Consider the following 14,942-nt stretch of genomic DNA (forward strand, 5'->3'; position numbering starts at 1 on the left):
ATGAGACTGAAGAAGGAGAAATTGAAGAGTCAATCCCATTCACAATTGCACCCAAAAGCATAAGATCCCTAGGAATAAACCTAACCAAAGAGGTAAAGGATCTATACCCTAAAAACTACAGAACACTTCTGAAAGAAATTGAAGACACAAAGAGCTGGAAAAACATTCCATGCTCATGGATTGGAAGAATTAATATTGTGAAAATGTCAATGTTACCCAGGGCAATTTACACATTTAATGCAATCCCTATCAAACTACCATGGACTTTCTTCAGAGAGTTGGAACAAATAATCTTAAGATTTGTGTGGAATCAGGTTGTGACACTTTTAAGGCAAGTACATGGCCTGCTCTGCATGCTATTCCCCAGAGCTGTGGAGTCCAGAAAACTAAACATGGCACAGCCATTATATCACCAAGACTAAGTTTACCATACAGATTAATGACTAGTGCCCCATTGGTTCCAAGATTGGCTTTAATCCTAATAGGGATTTTTCATTTCATTTCATTTTATTTATTTTATTTTATTATTTTTAGGGAAAATTTGATCATAGGGATCTGGGCCTTTAACAGAAATCTGTCAAGCAAGCACTTACCAACCAGAATAAGGCTGAGGCATGGAGGGTTTTCTGAGGGCTTCAATGGCCTGACTGACCTATAAATGCTTATAAAGTGCTGCAGTTAAAGTCATAAAGTAAGCATGGCAGGAAGATAAAAAGAAGGATGGGATAGAGGCACCTGGGTGGTTTAAGCATTTGGGTGCCCAACTCTTGATTTCAGTTCAGGTCATGCTCTCAAGTCATGTGATGGAGCCCTTTGTCGGGCTCTGTGCACAGTATAGAGTCTGCTTGAGATTCTCTCTCTCTCTCTCTCTCTCTCTCTCTCTCTCCCTTTTTCCCTCTCTCTCTCTCTCTCTCTCTCTCCCTCTGCCCCTCTCCAACCCCTGTGGCCCTATTGACACTCACGCACTCTCTCTCTCTCAAATAAATAAATAAATAAATAAATAAATAAATAAATAAATAAAATCTTAACAAAAAAGAAAAAGGAAGGACATGGCATAGTATGGAAAAATGATACTTGGATCAAAGGAAGGGCTGGGACACCAACTGTAAGACCTTGGGGGGAAAAAATCACATGATGAGGGTTTTTCAGATTCTGAAAATCTGAAGGGTTTCACAGATCCTACCAACATTACGATGATAATGAGGCAATATTGTAAATAGCTTTATGCCAATGAATTTGACAACTTAGATGAAATAAGACAAGATATTCAGAGAACATAACTTGCCAAAAACTGATGATGAAGTTTTGGAGTATAGGTGAGGTTGGTGGGGTGAGGTCTGGAGCCTCTAATCTGCATGCAGATTTTGTGGGGATATTGCTAAATTGCAGATTCTAATTTGGGTCTTGTATGGGGCCTGATTATTAATTAATAGAGATTCTCTATTTCTAATCAGCTCCCAGTGATGCCTATGGTCTTGCACATTACCCTTTAAATAATAAAGCTCTAAAACAACCACTAGACCTTTTATAATGATAGAAATATTTTAAATTCCATTGTCTAGTCATGTAGCCATGAGCCACATGTAGCTATAGAGCATTTGAAATTTGGCTAGTGTGACTGAATTTTTTATTTTAACTAAATGGTACCATGTTGGACAGTAAGGTCTAGATCTTATACTCCTCATCTATGAAAACGAGAGTCGAAACTGGATGATTTTCTACATTCCCTCTGGCATTTTATGGTTCCAACTTGTTTTCAAGATGTGTATGGAAGGAGGGGATTGATGAGGGGGCAGATGTTATAGATTTTAAAATTTGGAGTGAAGGACTAGGAATTAAGAACTCTACCACAGTGGGGTTAGGGAAGAGGGGTGTGGTCCCCTAAGGACTGGATTCTAGAACTCAGTGGTAGAACTTCCCTCCAGAGACTTGAGACTCTGACTAGCCAATAAATTTCAGTTTAACTCTTTGGAAGCAGATAAAAGGCTTCCTTTAGCAAGATACAAATGCCAGGCCATAAAGGAAAAAAGTGAGTAATATAACCACTTCAAAATTTAGAATCTCTGTGAAAAAAAAAAAAAAAAGACACAATGCAAAAATGTGAAACAGACATAGGTTTAGTATCTTCAATATATGAGAAAAATAATTTAAAAATAGAAAATAGATTTTAAAAATCCTTCTTTAAAAACCCTCAAGCCATAAACAGGCACAAGATACCTGAGATCAAGGGAATGGAAATTCAAACCATGATAACAAAAATGAAAAAGCTTCATGGTGCTAAATATCGGCAAGAGCCTGGATCAATGGGGAATACTTCTGCCCAGTCCATGGGAGTGCCAGTTGATTGGAATTTACCTGTCTGAAAATGTAAAATTAATGTACCCTCTGACCCAGCAATTTTAATTTCTGGCAATCAGGCCTTTCTCATGTGCACAGAGAGACATATAAAAGGATGTTTCCTTCAGTATTATCATAGCAAAAAGAAAAGGAAAGAAAGAAAAAAATTAATAGGAATGCCCATGATTAAATAAATTCTGGTACCCCCATAATATAAAATACCATGACAGCAATTAATAAAAATGAGGTAAACCTATATGAACTAATTTGGAAAGCTCTCTAACACATATTGATACGTAAAAAAAGCAAAGTCTATGAAATATGAGCCAAAAGTTGGTTCTTGAGACTAATAAAATTGATAAACTCCTAGCTAATGGTGGGGGGGGAAGCACAAATGAAGACTATCAGGTTTGGAAAAGTGGATGGTGACCACAGATCCTACCAACATTACGATGATAATGAGGCAATATTGTAAATAGCTTTATGCCAATGAATTTGACAACTTAGATGAAATAAGACAAGATATTCAGAGAACATAACTTGCCAAAAACTGATGATGAAGTTTTGGAGTATAGGTGAGGTTGGTGGGGTGAGGTCTGGAGCCTACGACCAAGAAAGAATTTTTGAAATGTCTCTGGTGCAAAATGGTGGTTTTATTGAAGCACAGAGACAGGACCTGTGGGGAGGAATAGCTGCTGCCTCAGGCCTGTGAGAAGTGACTCATTATATACCTGGGAGTTGGGAGGAGTTTGGGGAGAGCATACTTTCTCAGGAATTTTGGGAGCAAGGTTTCCAGGACCTTGAGGGGGCTGGCTATTGTTGGGAAAAGGTCACTTATACCTTCTAATAAAACCTGAGTCATGAGACCCTTCAGTCTACTTCAGTCTACAGTCTACTATATCGGTGGGCCATGTGCTTGGAGGATGATTGCCAATATGTATCTCGGGGGTTTAGAAATAAAGGAAATTTCTAAAGGAATTTTTATGTTAAAGTAGACTTATAATGGGTTGGGCTAAGAATGTCTTTTGCCCTTAGCAAAGTATGAACATTGAGGCAGTTGAGTCCATAGAAGAATGTCCCTCGGCCTGTTTCAAGGATGGGCACTGAGGGGGGCACTTGGTGGGATGAGCACTGGGTGTTATGCTATATGTTGGCAAATTGAACTCCAATTAAAAAAAAAAAAAAGAACTTGTCAATGTGCTGCTCCGGCTTGTGCTTTGTCCCCAGCTAGTCCTCTGTTCCTTCAACACTGACACAATAAAATAAGTAACTTGAACAAAATATTCATTTTTAAAAACTTGAATGTATAATTTTTTAAAACTTCCTACAAAGAAAAGTATTTTTTTCAATAATTAAATAATCGCCCTGTGTGGTGGAATAAGATAGGTCATAAATTCTTCACTGCCTCTCACACTGAAAATTGGAGTGTATTTTCCCTGCAGTCTGAGCTGTGATTGTTTTGACCACTAAAATGTGGCAGAAGTGACGCTGTAATTTCCAAGGCTGGAACTTAAGGGATCAGTAGCTTCAGTGTTTACTGTTAGGTTTTTCCCAAATGAAGGGCGGAGAACTTAAAAAACGAGCAGGGCCAGGCGGTGGGCTGGAGGGTGCTCTACCGGGAGCGCTCCCGGAGGCGGGCGGCGGGCCAGGTCCCGGGCGGGCCGCGGAGGGGGTGGAGCCCGGGCCGTGGCCCAGGCCAGCCGCAGGGGTGTGCAAAGAGCCTTCGGCGGGAAGGCGGGGGCAGGGCGGCCTTGCGGTTAGGGCCAGGGTCCCAGGGCTTCGCAGGCCAGGCTGGCAGGCGGCCAGGCGGCGCTCTTGGGAGGTTGCTGGCCCCGCTGCCTCCGCCGTCCCGAGGTCCCCAGCCTCGCCAGCCCGACACTTACAATCCATAATAATTCCTCCTGGAAGTCTGAGTACCGGAGGCGCGGAGCGTGGGGCGCCCCGCCGGCCGCGTGGGGCGTCCGCGAGCTCCACGCCGCTAAGATTTGCAGTCCAGCCTCCACTGAATGCAGCTGAGGGGATCACAGGAACCCAAACCAGGTGGATTAAAAGTACCTTTAATCATCTTTAGAAAGATAAGTTTAGGGCAGCCGGGATGGAGTCCCACGTCGGGCTCCTGCAGGGAGCCTGCTTCTCCCTCTGCCTCTCTCGCTGTCTGTGTCATGAATTTAAAAAAAAAAAAAAAAAAAAAAAAGATAAGTTTAAATTCCTCCCCCAGGGGATGATGAAAACAACATGGTGGTTGTTTTTATTATTTTTTTTTTTTAGGATTTTATTTATTTATTCATGAAAGACAGAAAGGCAGAGACAGGCAGAGGGGAAAAGCAGGCTTCTTGCGGGGAGCGGGACAGGGGACTCGATACCAGGGCTCGTGACCTGAGCCTAAGGCAGACGCTCAACCACTGAGCCACCCAGGAATCCTGAAGTGGTGGTTGTTTTAAATCCCTGCATTAATAGATAGATAGATAGATAGATCCATCCATCCCTATATTTTGAGGTACTTTGTTATGTAGCAAGAGATAATTGATTACCTTTGCATCCTGTAGTGATAACCCTTTGCCCCACCAAAATGTGATGCTGCTATTTCATTTACTAAATTAAGTAGTTGATTTATAGAGTTCAAGTTTTTTTCACCATTTTTTTCACTTTCTATATTTGAGATAATTGCAGGTTTACATGCAGTGGTAAGAATATGGAGAGTTCCCACGAATCCTTTACCAGTTTTCTCTTGTGATAACATCATGCAAAACTATATAGAACAATATCACAACCAGAATATTAACACTGATATAATAAATATATAGAACATTTCCACCATTACAAGGATCCCTGAAGTTGCTCCTTTGTAGCCACACCCACTTCCTTCCTGCACACACACAGTACCCCTCCATCCTTGATCTCTGGCATCCACTATCTTGCCTCTATAGTTCTATCTCTTCAAGAAACGTATGTAAATGGAATAACACAACATATTACCTTTGGCGATTGACTTGTTTCTCTCAGCATAATTCTCTGGAGAAATATTAATGTAGCCACCTTTTTAAAATTTGTTTATAGCTGAGTAGTATTTCATGGTTGGATATATCACCATTTGTTTAACTATTCATCCATTGAAGGACATCTGGGTTATTTCCAGCTTGGAGATCTTACAAATAAATCTGCCATAAACATTCATATAAAGTTTTGTGTGAAGTTTTAATTTTTCTGAGATAATGATGCAATTGCCAAGTCACACAATAATTGCATATTTAGTCTTTTCAGAAACTGTCCAGACTAGGGCAGCCCTGGTGGTGCAGTGGTTTGGCACTGCCTGCAGCCTGGGGTGTGATCCTGGAGACTCTGGATCGAGTCCCACATCAGGCTCCCTGCATGGAGCCTGCTTCTCCCTCTGCCTCTCTCTCTCTCTCTCTCTCTCTCTCTCTCTCTCTGTCTCTATGAATAAATAAATAAAATCTTTAAAAAAAAAAAAAAAGAAAAGAAACTGCCAGACTATTTTCCAGAGTGGCTACACCATTTTCCTGTTCCCACTAGCAAAATGTAATTGAAGTACTTTCTTCACATCCTCACTAGCATTTGTTGTTGACTGTTTTTTATTAAAATAAAAAATTTTAATCTTTCGGATAGGTGTGATAGGTGTGAAGTGATGTCCCATTGTGGTTTTAATTTGCATTTCCCTGATGACTAGTGATATTGAGCATCTTTTCACATGCTTATTTGCCATTTGTATATCCTTTTCAATGAAATGTCTGTTCATATCTCTTGCACATTTCCTAACTGTTGAGTTTTAAGAACATTTTGTCTTTTCTAGATAACTAGTTCTTTGTCAGATAAATGGTCTGCAAATATTTTCTCCCACAGGCAGCTTGTCTTCTCATCCTCTTCACCTGGGCTTTTGCAAACAAAGTTTTTAATTTAATGAAATCCAATGTATTAATTTTTTAATGGGCTTATGCTTTGATGTTGTCTAAGAACTCTTTGCCTAACCTGAGGTCCCAAAGATTTTCTCCTTTGTCCTTTTCTAAAAGCTTTATGATTTTCATGTTACATTAAGATTCCTTTTGAGTTAATATTTGAGTTAATATTTGTATTCCTTTTGAGTTAATATTTGTATAAAGTAAGAGGTTTGGGACAGGAGTGTTGTCTGTTTATTGCTTACGGCTATCTAATTGCTCCAGCACCATTTGTTGAAATCACAAATAGTTTTTGACATATTACTCAGTAGCCTTTTATGTCTTATGAAGGAGGTATGATGTGTGAACAATGGTAGATATTTTTCAGGGTAAGGAGATTTGCGGGGGGTGGACATGTGCTCAAATCCCCCTTCAAGGAAGAACTTATTAGCATAGCTGCTGTGAGAGTTTCAATGGAACAACCTTCAGCCCCTTCAGGGAATACCTCAACTACAAAGAGCCACCTCACCAAAGTCATGTCCTCTTGAGGATAACTCACATCTAATAATGGCAGGAGGTAGGAATATAAAGGACTAACCATTTCTACCCAAAATGGGACAATTCAGATGAGCCTCTTTGGCTCTAGAACTCCCCATGGCTGAGGCTCTGAAGCCTGCATCACAGCTAATTTTTCCTTCCTGGTCCCACTTATCCCCTCCTTCCCACTGGTGTTTATCTTAAGGGCATTCCCTGAACATTAAGCTCTGTCTCAGAGACTGCTTCCTGAAGAAGCCAAACTGTGACACTTGTTTTCATTTGTATTTCACGACAAGGATGGCATTTAGCTTAGGTGTCGACAAGTGAAAAGGTTGTAACTTGGTGGTTTTTATACTATGATTATAGGTAGGAGCCAGTCACCACGGGGAAACCTTCACTCTCAGCATGGACCACTGCAAATAAGGAGAGGAATCTGAAGGTAGGAAGAGGGCAGATGTGAATGTAAGATTAGCACAGGCATGCATATAAAAGAGAGAGATCACACGTGAAATAGAGGGAGAGCTGCAAGATGTTGTCCCTTCTGTCGCTGTTGTTCATAGTGGTGCCAACACTAGGAAGGTAGATGTGTGGGTCAATATCCAGAAGTACAGCAGGGCCAAATCTCACCATTGACATTTGACCAAAAATCAGATAGTTATGAACCTGAAAATAATCCCCAAATTACTACCAGGACATTTTGATGTCCTTCTAATATTTTTCATGACTCCTTAAGAAACCCAGACTTAAAGAAGGAAGTCAAAGAGCATAATTGTCCAGTTTCAAACTCCAGTGCCATTGAAGGTGGGGGCAGGAGAGAGAAGGGAAAGAGGCTAGCATTTGATTTCCAGCCATGTCCCCTGACCTCAGAAAATTTGAGGTCAGGATGAGTTGGGGAGAGGAGTTTAACAGTGTTCCTTTCTTCTACCTTCCATGTCATTTAATTATAATAGAATCCGGGACTTTTGTTTTCAGTAGAATCAGTGTTTCTTAAAACATTTTTTTCCTACCATATTTCAGATCTTTTAACCTTTATTTTCCTTCTGGTTGTATTTTTTCTTATCAGAGCATGCTGAAATAATAAGCATCCTCATAAATCAGGAACATGTCCTCTGAAATGTTGACATTGAAAATGTCAGTTGCCTTTCTGTGTTTGAACTTCCAAGAGCAAATCCTTCTATGTAGTCATTATTTTTCCCCTGAACATTCGTAGGAGGGGCAGGTTTATAGAGAAGCAGACAGTGTTCATTCCCATAATTCCCTCTGACATTAATGTTGCCTCTTGATTCACCGCCTCACCATTTGGAAAATGCATCCTTTGGTTTAATACAGCTTATTGAATATCCATTCCGTGTAGTCGGCACTTGTGGCAGAAAACAAACAGCAACTGCTATCTTGTCTCTGTTACATTTTCTGACAAGTGTGAAATACCTGTTTGTGATGCAATAAATACTTGGTTCTAAGTAATTCAGCAAATTGGCTTATTTAGCTTTAGCTCTGCAAGGATGCACAGAGGGAACAATTTTTACCCATCATTGATTCCACATTGAAATATGTTGATTGTCTATGGCCACAGCTGGAAGAATTTTGTGGTGCTATGAGTGAATGAGCAGTTAGTGTAAATGCTGTTCTAAGTCATTACAAAACTAGCAGTAATCTTATTGCTTACCTACATGGTTGGAGACAGCTCTTATCAGCTCATGAGACTCAATTGTTAAATTCAGGAATTCTTGAGCTGGATATGAAATCTTAGAACTTTGAAATTGGGGAGTATATTTATGCCACAGAAATTGGCAATCATTTGAAATTTGGTTTTGTTTTGTTTTAAGGTCTGGTTTACTAATACACCACTGCCTACCCTACCTTAATGTAGGAGAGTTACAAAGGAGATGGCAATACGATTTCACACATGTAGAATTTAAGAAACAAAACAGATGAACATAGAGGAAGGGGGGAATAATAAAATAATATGGAATGAAAGAGGAGAAACAAAAAGAAATCAGAGAGGGAGACAAACCATAAGAGACTCTGAACTCTAGGAAACAAACTGAGGATTGCTGGATGGGAGGTGAGTGGGGGATGGGGTAACTGGGTGGGCACTTGATGTAACGAACACTGGGTGTTATATGCAACTGATGTATCATTAAACTCTGTTTGAAACTAAAAATATACTCTGTTAATCAATTTTAGATTAAAAAAAGGAGAGGCGGGATCCCTGGGTGGCGCAGCTGTTCAGCGCCTGCCTTTGGCCCAGGGCGGGATCCTGGAGACCCGGAATTGAATCCCACGTCGGGCTCCCGGGGCATGGAGCCTGCTTCTCCCTCTGCCTATGTCTCTGCCTCTCTCTCTCTCTGTGTGACTATCACAAATAAATAAAAATTAAAAAAAAAAAAAGGAGAGGCAAGGAAAAAATGAAGATTTTACAAGAAAGTGAATAAATTCAAGTAAACTGAAAACACACAAAGAAACAAATGACAAGGTTATTACAACTTTATGTAATAGTATATAGGTATGCATAAGTATATTTAAGCGCTTAAAAGATAGGGATCTGATTATTTGATCAAGCAAAAGTGGTAATGATTCATGAGACTGAGTCTCAATTATGGCTTGTTTTCTTTTTTCTTTTTTTTTTTTTTAAAGACACATTTATTCAGCGTCATGATCAGACTATTACATTTAACAATCAACAGCATGGGTGCAAAAAAAAAAAAAATCTACATTAAAACCCTTTGTTGGAATGCTTTACACTTTCCACAGAACAGAAACTAAAATAACCTGTTATACAATTAGTCACAAATACAGTCCTCGAGTTTTTTGCCCATACACATGAGTATTGTCTAAAACATGTCTTCTTTGTAGCAGCTAGGCCCTGCCACCACTGTGCTTGGCTGAGTTCACAAATCTGTTGTAACCTGTAGCTTCCCTGTCACTTCTCTGCTCTCCTCTCCTGCTAAGCTTTGTTTCCTGGCAGTAATTAAAACCTTCTGCCACCGCCATAGCTGCTGCGGCTGCTGCTGCTGGAACCGCCATAGCCACCTTGGTTTCGTGGTTTGGCAAAGTATTGGCCTCCACCACCATAGGGGCCAGAGCTTCTGCCTCCAAAATTTCCTCCTTTCATGGGTCCAAAATTTGAGGATTGATTGTTGTAATTGCCAAAATCGTTATAGCTTCCGCCACCACCAAAGTTGCTTCTGTCATTACCAAATCTGCTATAGCCATTCCCACCGCCACCGTATCCACCACCACCTCGATGGCCACCAAAGCCACCTTGACCACTGAAGTTCCCTCCACGACCAAAGTTGTCATTCCCACCAACACCACCTCCACGACCACCACCAAAGTTTCCAGAACCACTTCGGCCTCTTTGGCTGCACGAAGCACTAGCCATCTCTTGCTTCGATAGGGCTTTGCTTACTTCACAGTTGTGGCCGTTCACAGGATGGTGTTTTTGAATGACAGAGTCGTGGTCGTCAAAGGTCACAAAAGCAAAACCTCTCTCTTTACCACTGCCTCGGTCAGTCATGATCTCAATCACTTCAATTTCCCAAACTGTTCAAAACAATCTCTTAGATGATGTTCTTCAGTGTCTTCTTTAATGCCACCAATAAAAATCTTTGTCACAGTTCAGTGGGCACCGGGTCTTTGAGAATCTTCTCGGGAGACAGCCCTCTGGTTCCACGGCTCCTCCGTCCACCTGTGCGGCCCAGCGTTCCTGGCCCTCCACCTCCTCCAGGTGGCCCACGGGCGAACCCAAGGCCTCTGGAGCGCTTGGCGTTGGGGCCTCTCGTTACCGCACAGCCCGTAAGCCTTCCCCAGTGCTCAGAATGGCTCCTCAGACTCTCATCGGTTGTTTCCAAGCTCAAACCTCCAATGAAGAGCTGCCGCAGCTGCTCGGGCTCTTTGGGAGACTCTGACTTAGACATGAGGGCGGGGGGAGGGGAGACTTTACTGATGCTTACTCCGCGGCGTCGAGGGGCAGAAAGCGGCTTGTTTTCTTTTAAGTTGAGGTATATAGCACAAATCATAAGAATTACCAAAAAGTGAACACCCCCACAGAAGCACAATCCTGATGATTAAGGAAATTTTGCAGGAGAAAAAGTTATACTCTAGGAGAAAGTAATGGAGCAGGCAATCTAGATAGGCATGCAACAGAAGGAATCACTTGTAGCTCCATAACAGATATTGGAACTTTAAGAATTTCAGTTGGACAATATAACCTGCTCTGGGTTCTTACTTTGCTTCAATGTTAAGATGCTGCAAATCGATTTATGAAAACTTTTATAGCGGTAGTGATGAATATACAGTTAATAGCTGAATTTAGGGCTTTTCTTGGATAACTCTTCTCCTTTGAGATTTGATGATATTGCTTAGCTATCCCCCCCCTCTTAGTATAGTATCTGATTTAATGGACCTTTGACCCTTAAGGAACATGGGCTTGAACTGGGTAAGCCCACTTACATGCAGATTTTTTTTTTGATAAGTACAGTCCAGTGCTATAAACATGTTTTCTTTTCCTTATGGTTTTAATAACATTTTCTTTTCTCTAGCTTACTGTATTCTAAGAATGAAGTATGTAATCCATGTACCATACAAAACATATGTTAACTATTATTTCTAAGTCTTCTGGTCAACAATAGGCTATTTGTAGTTAAATTTTGGGAGAGTCAAAAGTTATACATGAATTTTCACTGTGCAGGGGGTTGGTACCCCTAACCCCCACTTATTCAAGGGTCAACCAATTTCTTCAGTTGCAGTAGGGGAAATGGGTTATTGTTAAATATTCTTCAAATTTCATAGCATATGCAGTATGAACATTGCTCTCTGCTACTTTTGCATTAACTCACCAGTCTCCCCAAACTAGACATTTAAACCTTTATTTATGTACATATGTGCAATTCTTTTTTTGGGAGGTGAAAAATGATAATTTGAATGATAATCAACACGTATAGTTTTACTAGATTGAATCTATCCTTTTTTACCATAAAATTTTTTTTCTGTGCAACAAAACCTTTCAAACAGAAATTACACTGTACCACACTAAGATAATTTACCAAAATAATTATACCCTCAGTAGTGAACCCCTCCTATAAGTCTTGATTTCCTTCCTTGAGTCCAGCAGATCTTCTAGTTCTCCATATCTGAATCTGGTCACAGAGCATTGGAGAACACCAGAGTACTTGCAAGTGGCTATAGTTGGTTATATGTCTGTTAGTATGCTTGTCAACTTTCACTGGGTGAAAACTTTCCTTGAGAATTGAAATGTGTTCTTGGATGCCTGGGTGGCTCAGCAGTTGAGCATCTGCCTTTGGCTCAGGGTGTGACCTGGATACCTGGGATCGAGTCCCACATCAGGCTCCCTGCATGGAGCCTACTTCTCCCTCTGACTGTGTCACTGCCTCTCTTTCTGTGTCTCTCATGAGTAAATAAATAAAATCTTTTTTAGAAAAAATAAATGTGTCCTCTACTTCCTTCCTAATTCCCAGAAGTACTTCAAACTATATTGTAGTCTATACACTGTGAGGACCAAATAAAGCTTGTTTGTTGACTGAGTTACAGCTCAGGTGCATGTGACACCTGCAAGGAATTAAAAATGCTACCTGATTAAGTCAATTGATCTTTACATCATTCTTAACAGTTAATGTTATTTTCATAAAACAAATGTGAAATCAGGGACTAGAGAGGTTCTATTACTTACCAACAACTATACAGAGAAATGGTAGCACGAACGAAGAGTAATTTTCTCTGTCTTTTTGTATCATATGCCCTCGTATGGTGGTGCTGGCTGTCCTTATGTACACCATGAGGTGGTGGTGGGTTGTTAAAAAGCTATCCTACCACACACCCTCATTCCTTAGGCATTCTCCTGGATATGTGTTTCTAGCAATGGTGATAGATTTGCATCTATTGCACAGCAGTTGAAAGGAGTAATGTAGCTGTCTGTGAACTAGACAAGACTAGTTTTGTTGGCCTTCTTAGTGTGGAGCAGTAACCACTGAGCACCAGCCAAAGGTCTAATTTAAAGCCATAAGGCAACCATTACCATTCAGAGGCTCTTGTTCTCATTGCCAATCAGCCTATCCAAGTAATTTTGTAACCAGTAGATTGGAACAACTGAGACCTCAGTTATTAACTAAATTTGTAAATCAGTCATTCACTTAGGCCATTTGATTATAAGAATGCTGAATCCACTCATTTTGCCCAGTTCCAGTTCTAAGGATTGGATCAGATAAATTATTTTTCATACTAACTGGAAACTTGGAAATCCAGTTGGTCCAGTCATAGGAACATTATGTAAAAATACCACCAAAATCTGCTAAAAAGTTTAGGCTCTTAACCACAACTCTCCCAACCTATTAGGAAACTAGGAATGATTTCCAGATATAGGCCTCAGAATTCATTTAGAAATAGACTTAAAATATGCTTTGATTATGATAGAAAGATAATAGATTAATATCTATGACAGATGGATAGGTAGATATAAAGATATATAGCTATAGCCTCTTTTATTTTCCCTCCTGAATATCTTGTCAGCATAACTATAATGATCTTTATTTGGTTGAAAAGAAATGAAAAGAAAGCAATTATCATTCTAGATAAAATATATAGAATCTCAGTTGAATTCCAAAGCAAGAAAGAATTTAGGTGTCTTATATAAATGGTTAACCATTTTAACAACTTACAGAATAATGATTGCCAGGTTTAGTTAACAATTGGATCTCCCAAATCCAGAATGAGATGTTTCTATCTCTGTACAACTGCAATTCTTAATCTTTTTCTTTCTAATTGTTTGAATTATCACTGCAGTTTAGCCTTTACTCAAGAGGAAGACTTTTTTTCTCTGGAAAGAAATAAAACAAAGAGACATTAAAGGTTTCCTTTTGACTTATTCTTCACCACTCAAAATACAGGTTTAATTCAAAAGCAGTGTTTGTACCTTGAATAGCATACAAATCAGGATCTGAATTGAGAAACATTGAATCTATGAAAGAAATATAGTGTTGTTTTATTTATTTTTTATAGTGTTGTTTTAAGTTAAAATTTCTTTAAAATAAAAATGACTTAAAATTACATTAATATAATTTTTTTAGTGTATGGAAAACAAACCCAGTTAATATGTAACACTAAAAACACATGCTTGAACCTCTTTAGAGTTTTATAATTAAACATCCCCAAGTTGGGAAATGTGAAAGTAAAAATTTCATATAGCAATCAGTTCCCTATGTTGCTCACAAAGATACCATTACCCAGCTTTATTCATAATGGTTTGAACAAAATAATAAACTTTAAACTAGTTAATTGAATGCTCAGAATTGGAGCTTTGGTCAAACAGTAAATCCTAAGGATTTTCCTAGTGGCTCATACTCTGTTCCTGAGTAGATGCAATAATGTTTTTTAGAGAGGTGTTGATCAAGGGGAAGATAAATAAAAATGGAGGCAGTAGAGCAGGAAATAAAGAGAAACTTACTGACTTTTCTGTAATAAACTGCCTTAAGAATCACCATTCTAGAAGGCCAAGATTTTTCTTTAAAACAAAAACAAAAAAGATACTGCCATTTCATTTTAAAACTTTTTTTTAAAGTAAAATACATATAAAGTGCACAAAACAAACATCCATCCCAAAACTTTATTATAAAATGAGCACTAATGTCTTTATCACCCAGGTCAAGATATGGAACTTTTCAACATCCCCAAAGTCTCTTCTGTATGTGACTCAACCATTACTCCAGTTCTTTAAAGTTAACTCATCTCTTACGTACTGACACCATAGTTTAGTTTTGCTTGGTCTTAACTTTACATAAACTGTTTCATAAAGAATATGAGCTTTGGTGTCTGACCTCTTTCATACAACATTCATCCATGTGATTGCAATTCCCTATAAATGTTCATGTCCATTGTCAAAAGGCACCACAATGTATTGATCTGTGCTTCTGCTCTTTCTTTGATGACTTGCTTGGTGACCTTAGAGCTTTTTGAATGGTTTATTAGCCTACAAACCTTCATGTGCTTTGATGAGCTATCCATTCCCATGGACTTTAAGAAGACACCTTTATATAAGACATATTAGTCTTGATTGTTCAAAAGGGATTTTTTATTTTTTTTATTTTTGTTTTTTTAATTTTTTATTTATTTATGATAGGAATACAGTGAGAGAGAGGCAGAGACACAGGCAGAGGGAGAAGC

The 14,942-nt window shown here is 39.3% G+C and overlaps 1 pseudogene; it reads right to left on the bottom strand.

The window, feature by feature from the left end:
- Positions 1-9,735: 9,735 nt before the first annotated feature.
- Positions 9,736-10,684, bottom strand: LOC121479001 (annotated as a pseudogene).
- Positions 10,685-14,942: the final 4,258 nt, after the last annotated feature.

Source organism: Vulpes lagopus, chromosome 19 (assembly GCF_018345385.1).
Source record: "Vulpes lagopus strain Blue_001 chromosome 19, ASM1834538v1, whole genome shotgun sequence".
Classification (NCBI taxonomy): Eukaryota; Metazoa; Chordata; class Mammalia; order Carnivora; family Canidae; genus Vulpes; species Vulpes lagopus.